Source organism: Xyrauchen texanus, chromosome 26 (assembly GCF_025860055.1).
Source record: "Xyrauchen texanus isolate HMW12.3.18 chromosome 26, RBS_HiC_50CHRs, whole genome shotgun sequence".
NCBI lineage: Eukaryota > Metazoa > Chordata > Actinopteri > Cypriniformes > Catostomidae > Xyrauchen > Xyrauchen texanus.
Window position 1 is genome coordinate 3480992 of NC_068301.1, and position 7676 is coordinate 3488667.

Consider the following 7676-nt stretch of genomic DNA (forward strand, 5'->3'; position numbering starts at 1 on the left):
TGCGCAACGGTGAGTAAAAGCGCTGATCAGAGTAAATCTGTCCTGGGCAGTTTATTGTATGAAACCAGTGAGTTTAACGTTTAACAGCACCTGTCATCACTGCACATTAAGACATGCCATCACATTTATAATTTATCAGAGAGGGTTTTGACTAGACTGAATCAATAGTCTGGCAAATACATTTTCTTGGAGAGCTTTATATAGCTACACAAAAAAAATTAAATAAAAAATTTAAAAAATGTTTAACACTTACTGTTTCTCTGGAACATTTGATTCTTCACACACCAGCAAAAGTGCAGCAGTTTCTCTGATTATTGATCAAGACATGTACAGGGACAATTAAAAAAAGAGGAAACAGTCTTAAGAGCTACACTGATTTGTTTTTTAAAAGCTAGTCAAATTGCTGCCTGGAAATCAGGTATTTGCTTCATGGCTAGTCAATGATTTGGAATCCATATAAAGCTGTCACGCAAATTGTACAGAGATGAACAGAGTTCTATATTAAATGTATTAAAGAGTATAAGAACATTGTTTTAGAGGTGAGAATTAGAACATAAGAGCATTATTCTAGAGCTGAGCATTAGTGTTATTCTAGAACTGCATATTCTTGAATATAATGGAGTGTTATTCTAGAACTGAGTATTATTATTATTATTATTATTCTAGAACAAAGAATTATTTAATTTAGAGCATTATTCTAGAGCTGAGCATTTTAGTGTTATTCTAGAACTGAGCATTATTATTATTATTATTCTAGAACAAAGCATTATTTAATTTAGAGCATTATTCTAGAGCTGAGCATAATAGTGTTATTGTAGAACTGGATAGTCTTTATATATTTTAGTGTCATTCTAGAGCTGAGCATTATAAAGTGTTATTCGATAATCGAGCAATATTGAATATAATTTAGAGCATTATTCTAGAGCTGAGCATTACTGTTATTCTAGAACTGAGCATTAGTGTTATTCTAGAACTGCATATTATTGAATATAATGGAGTGTTATTCTAGAACTGAGCATTATTATTATTATTCTAGAACAAAGCATTATTTAATTTAGAGCATTATTCTAGAGCTGAGCATAATAGTGTTATTCTAGAACTGGATAGCCTTTATATATTTTAGTGTCATTCTAGAGCTGAGCATTATAAAGTGTTATTCGATAATCGAGCAATATTGAATATAATTTGGAGCATTATTCTAGAGCTGAGCATTAGTGTTATTCTAGAACTGAGCATTATTATTATTATTATTCTAGAACAAAGCATTATTTAATTTAGAGCATTATTCTAGAGCTGAGCATAATAGTGTTATTCTAGAACTGCATATTCTTGAATATAATGGAGTATTATTCTAGAACTGAGCATTATTATTATTATTATTATTCTAGAACAAAGCCTTATTTAATTTAGAGAATTATTCTAGAGCTGAGCATAATAGAGTTCTTTTATAGACCAGATCATTATTTAATAAAATTTAGCACATTATTCTAGAGCTGACAATGTAGTGTTATTATAGAACTGAGCAATATTGAATATAATTTAGATCGTTATTCTAGAACAATGCATCATAGAATAACATTTAGATCACTATTCTAAAGAAGAGCATTAGTTTTATTCGAGAAATGAACATTATTAAATATAATTTAGAAAATGATTCTAGAGTTGAGAATTAAAGTGTTCTTCTAGTATAGAGCAATATTGAATATAATTTGGAGCGTTTTCTAGAGCAGAGCATTATAGAGTGTTATTCTAGGACAGAGCATTATTTAATATAATTTGGAGCATTATTTTAAAGCTAAGCGTTATAGAGTGTTACTCTAGAACAAATAATTATTGAATATAATTTAGTGTTATTCTAGAGCTGAGAATTATAGACTTTTGTTCTAGAACTGAGCATTATTGAATATAGTTTTGAATGTTATTCTAGAGCTGAGCATTAGTGTTATTCTTGAACAATGCATTATTGAATACAATTTTGAGAGTTATTCTAGAGCTGAGCATTAATGTTTGTGATGAGGAAATGGGCGGGGCAGGGCCATTACTATGCATGCCCAGCCCTCTTTTGGGCTAAACAGCCAAGCAGAGGGATGAAAGCAGCGGAATATGGCAGTTCGATAGAGAGAGAGCCACATGCAGCTGCCATATGTGTATTTTTGTTTAAATTAAATATTGTTTTGACTGTTCAGCCGGTTCCCGCCTCCTCCTTTCCCATCCTTAACAACGTTACAGTATTATTCTAGAACTGAGCATTATTAAATACAATTTAGAACATTATTCTAGAGCTGAGCATTAGTATTATTCTAGAACAAAGCATTATTGAGTGTAATTTTAGAGCGTTATTCTAGAGCTGAGCATTATAAAGTGTTATTCTAGAACTAAGTATTATTGAATATAATTTAGCGTGTTGTTCTAGAGATTAGCATTGTAGTGTTATTTTAGAACTAAGCATTATTTAATATAATTGAATGCATTATTCTAGAGCTGAATAATGTAGTGTTATTCTGGAGCTGAGCAATATTGATTATAATTTGGAGCGTTATTCTATTGCTGAGCATTATAGGCTTATTCTAGAACAAAGCATTATTGAATACAAATTACAGTGTTTTTCAAGAGCTGAGCATTATAGAGTTTTATTCTAGAACTTAGAAATATTGAATATAAATTACAGTGTTATTATAGAGCTGAGCATTATAGAGTGTTATTCTAGAACAACGCATCACTGAATATCATTTAGAGCATTATTCTAGAGCTGAGGATTATATAGTGTTATTCTAGAACTGAGCAATATTGAATATAATTTGTAGCATTATTGTAGATCTGAGCATTGTAGTGTGTTATTTTAGAACTTATAATTATTAAATAAAATTAAGAGTGTTATTCTAGAACTGAGTATAAGTGTTATTCTAGAAGTTAACATTATTGAATATAATTTAGAGTGTTATTCTAGAGTTGAGCATTATAGAGCATTATTCTAGAGCTGAGCATTATTAAATATAAATTGGAGCATTTTTCTTAAGCCGAGCATTACAGCTTGTTATTCTAGAACTGAGCAATATTTAATATAATTTGGAGTGTTATTCTAGAACCGGACATTATTGAGTATAACTTTATAATAGAGTGTTATTTTTTAGTTGAGCATCACAGAGCATGATTCTAGATTTGAGCATTATAGATAGTTATTCTAGAGCTGAAATGTATCTAGAGCATCATTCCAGAGATGTGCACTGTAAGGTGTTAGCTAGAGTATAATTGTAGAGCTAACATTATAGTGTTATTTGAGAACTGAGCAATATTATTATTATTATCTTTTTTATTACACAGTTGAGAATTACATAGCATTATTGAAGATGCATGTTTTGTCTCAGATTCCACAATAAACTTTTATTTCATGCAGTAAAAATAGCTCTTGGTTAATGTACGTCCAGAACAGGAAATTGTAGTTTTGACACAAAGGAATTTAATTTATCCAGCTAAATGGATGCCCTAAATAATTCATAGCCAGCACTCATGCAGAGAACTGAAAGAAATAGCCCCCCCAAAAAAACTGAAAACACAGGTACTGTGTGAAACATGCGTAGCAACACTTCAGCCTCATTATAGGATAACAGCTGTAGACATCACCGAAACAAAACCACAGTACTTTGTTTATGTTGGAAACGTACACTATAGCCTCTCCTTATCTTCTGCAGTATGAGTGAAGATGGGTAAGAATGTTGGACCTGCAGCAAATCACAGTCACTTCATTTCATATGGTAAAAAGGAACATTCAGGTGTTTGCGTTGCCATAACAACAACATCCCTAGAACAAACATTACAGTCAGTTTTATTACAGTGCCATTGGAGAAAAGCAATAAACTATATTTATAGTTATATGCCATTTGCATGAGTTTACATTTACATTTGAAGTTCTGTACAATCTTCTACCAAAGGTGAATTTGCAGACAGAACATTTGAAGACAGAATAATACATTTTATGGCTGATTAAAATGATAAATACTTTTTAAATAGTTCCCAACTATATAGTTTGAATGTTTTTTTCTTTTTATATTTGTACTTATTTTTACATATTCTAAAGAAAGTGGTGGCGGTAGCTAAGTTGGTGTAAACTGAGTGTTTTTTTATGTTGTCTTTTTACATTTGTATTAAGCTGCCATAATAGATATAATCCAGTATGGAGAACAGCAGAACATTTCTCCATTTATCTCTCGTGTGGTAGTAATTTGTCATCCTGCACCGCCTCCGCTGTCTGCTGATCTGCTTGGTAACTTTAGATGAACAGAATCAGAGCATTGATTGGTTAACGAGGCACCCCCATGTGCTGAGTCATCAAACGCTTTCATTTTCCATCCGGTTTTCATTCATTCTACACAGAGTATGGCCACATTTTCCTCTCTTTCTCTCTTATTTGCAGGGTTTGTGTGAATGTGGATTGATTGTCAGATTCGAGACCCAGTTGTGACCAGCACATTGGAAAAGGCAGGATGGAAGTGTTGGAGATATTTTTAGAACATGTGGATGTGTTAAGAAGAAACAGCATGTATTATTTGCTCTTCAGGTATTGTTGTACCAGTTAGGATTAAACGCCATTATAAAAGACGGTTCAATATTTTGACATGGGGAATGTTCAGAATGGAAGCTAACTTATAAGGGAGACTTGGGTTGGTTGGATCAGGGACATTTCTGGGTCAAAATGAAGTGCTGCCTAAAACATTGTGACATCTGAAAGTGTGCCTTCTTGATGCACACCCATTGAGTCTATCATAGATTAAAACTTGTCAAGTTTTTAATCTTTATGTAAACTCTATGGACTCACTGGCGGGTCCATAGGGAGGCGCTACTATGCGAGAATCTCAGTGTTCGAATGACACCTAGATTGAGCTTCAAGTCCACTCAGAGGACGATATATTAAATGCATGAACTGAAAATTAAGCAATTAGTCCACAGTATGTGTGAATGGTGAGCCCGTCCCTCTTCTCCACATGAGATGAAGACTGCACTCATAATAGTTTTCTATAAAATGTGTTTTAGGGAAGGAGGTATTGCCCCAAGTGAAGGAGTTCAAGTACCTCGGGGTCTTGTTCACGAGTGAGGGGACAATGGAGCGGGAGGTTTATCTGGAGAATCGGGGCAGCGGGGGCGGTATTGCACTCGCTCTATCGCAGCGTTGTCACGAAAAGAGAGCTGAGCCGGAAGGCAAAGCTCTCGATCTACCGGTCAGTTTTTGTTCCTACCCTCACCTATGGTCATGAAGGCTGGGTCATGACCGAAAGAACTAGGTTGTGAGTACAAGCGGCCGAAATGGGCTTCCTCAGAAGGGTGGCGGGCTTCGCCCTTAGAGATAGGGTGAGGAGCTCAGTCATCCGTGAGGAGCTCGGAGTATAGCCGCTGATCCTTTGCGTCGAAAGGAGTCAGTTGAGGTGGTTTGGGCATCTGGTAAGGATGCCCCCTTGCTGCCTCCGTAGGGAGGTGTTTCAGGCACGTCCAGCTGGGAGGAGGCCTCAGGGAAGACCCAGGAAAAGGTGGAGTGATTACATCTCCACACTGGCCTGGGAATGCCTCTGGGTCCCCCAGTCAGTGCTGGTTAATGTGGCTCGGGATAGGGAAGTTTGGGGCCCCCTGCTGGAGCAGCTGGCCCCACGACCCGACTTCGGATAAGCGGTTGAAGATGGGTGGATGGATGGTGTTTTTATTATACATGGTGCGGGTCACCCTCTTCAATGTGTTTCGCCATGTTGAAATTGCACACAATGTTTCACTAAACGTCGAAGAAGCGAATCCTCATGCTCATTGGCTGCCGCCTATGTAGATACGCTTGGCTATGCTTAGCGCAATGTTGTTTGGTGACGCGAAGAGCTAAATTAACACAATGGAACATATTTATAATTGTAGACAACAGTAGATTTAGTAGCTGTACTGCCGAAGAAGCGAAAAAGGTCAGAAGAAAGAAAACAGAAAGAGGGGGGTCTGGGTAACTCAGCGAGGGAAAACACTGACTATCACACCCGGAGTCACGAGTTTGAATCCAGGGCTTTTTTAAGATTTATACATTTTATTTGGATAAAGATTAGGCAATCCAATTAGATGGAAATTTGTTATTAAATTGAAATGGATACATCTTAAAAATAGGCTAAAATATATATTTTTTGAGTGCAGGGTCAATGCAAAGATGCGAATAAACGCGAATACATGGGAATTCGTGCAGGGCGGCGCGAATGAAGTGAATGGCGCGACTCAAACACGGAAAATCGCTTCATTTGCATATATGCACGAGTTGATATTTTTCACCTCGAGCGAGAAATTCGCATGTCACGTTGACGTGAAAGCCTATCAGCATTGAGATTGTCCGGATGTCACTGACGTACTGACGTAGTAGCAGAATAATTCTGGAAAAACGGATGGAAACATTGTTGTAGCGGTGTGTGGGCACCCGGAATTGTACGACACAACGTCATACATGCACAGAGACCAGATGTCGAAAAAAGACATCGCTTGGAGGAAAGTGAGCAAGGAAGTTGGACTACCCGGTAAGTTCTGAAAATATGCGCGTCTACTTGATTCCAGCTATTGGATGTACTTTACTGTGAACCAAGTCGTAGAAGCCCCTCCTCCTGTCCTTTTCCGGAAGAGAAGTGGGAATACTCACGGGTTCGCATTTACTCACGCGAACGCGAGTTTAAACACACGTTTATAATCCAGCGGTCAAACTCGCGCGAGCAATGCGAGTCAAAAAGTTTCTTCGTGTTGTATGTGAACGCACCATTACAGCACTGTCGTATCAGTACTTAAAGTACACGAAGAGCAATGCTAACGCTAGCAAGAGAACTACTGAATACCTCTTTAATGTTTGCTCCATTAGTGATCTTCAACAAAGACTGAAAACGTATCCAACCAATCTCGAGCTTCCTGTTTGCAATCACGTTCATCTTAATCTCAATTCTTCATCAAGAGTACACAAAATGCGTACAAAACCTAAACAAGTAATCATGACTCTTACTATGACAATTAGGTTCAGCCATGATGCTTTAATTGGCACGCCCACAACCCAGGAAGTTGGCGCTTGAAAGAAAATCTTGTAATCTGAAATTGGGGTGGCATCCCAAAAATAGGATCATTCCAACATGAGTTGAATGCAGTTTGAATGCTTTTCAGGAGAGATAGAGAGAATGATAAAGATCACAATATGTTTGTGTGTGAATGAGTGTAATTTTGTCTCCTCCGGCAAAATCTGTTCTGCTGCTCAAGTTCCTCCTGTGTGTCAGGATGCTTCTTTGCACCATATTAACTTCCATTAACATCTTTACAGCAGGACAGAAGAGCTGCTTCCTCTACACACACACACACACACACACACACACACACACATCCTCCCTGTCTATTTATATTCACCACAGTGTGTTTGTGTCTCTTCATCCTCCTTTCCCCTCTTGTAAGGTGGAGGATCTCAAACAGGAGTGATTCATTGTGTTCCCGTCCACCAACTCAGCTCAGACCGACACAAAACAACATCATGATACTGTAAACATTCAGCAGTGATACAGTCATCCACAAATCACAGTCACACTAAAATATGTTTGAATGTCATAACTGCATCATAAAACAACTCTAGTGGAACACTTAACCCTGCGAGGACACCTGTGTGAGCATAAGGGGGAAAATACTAAATACATCCACTTAAA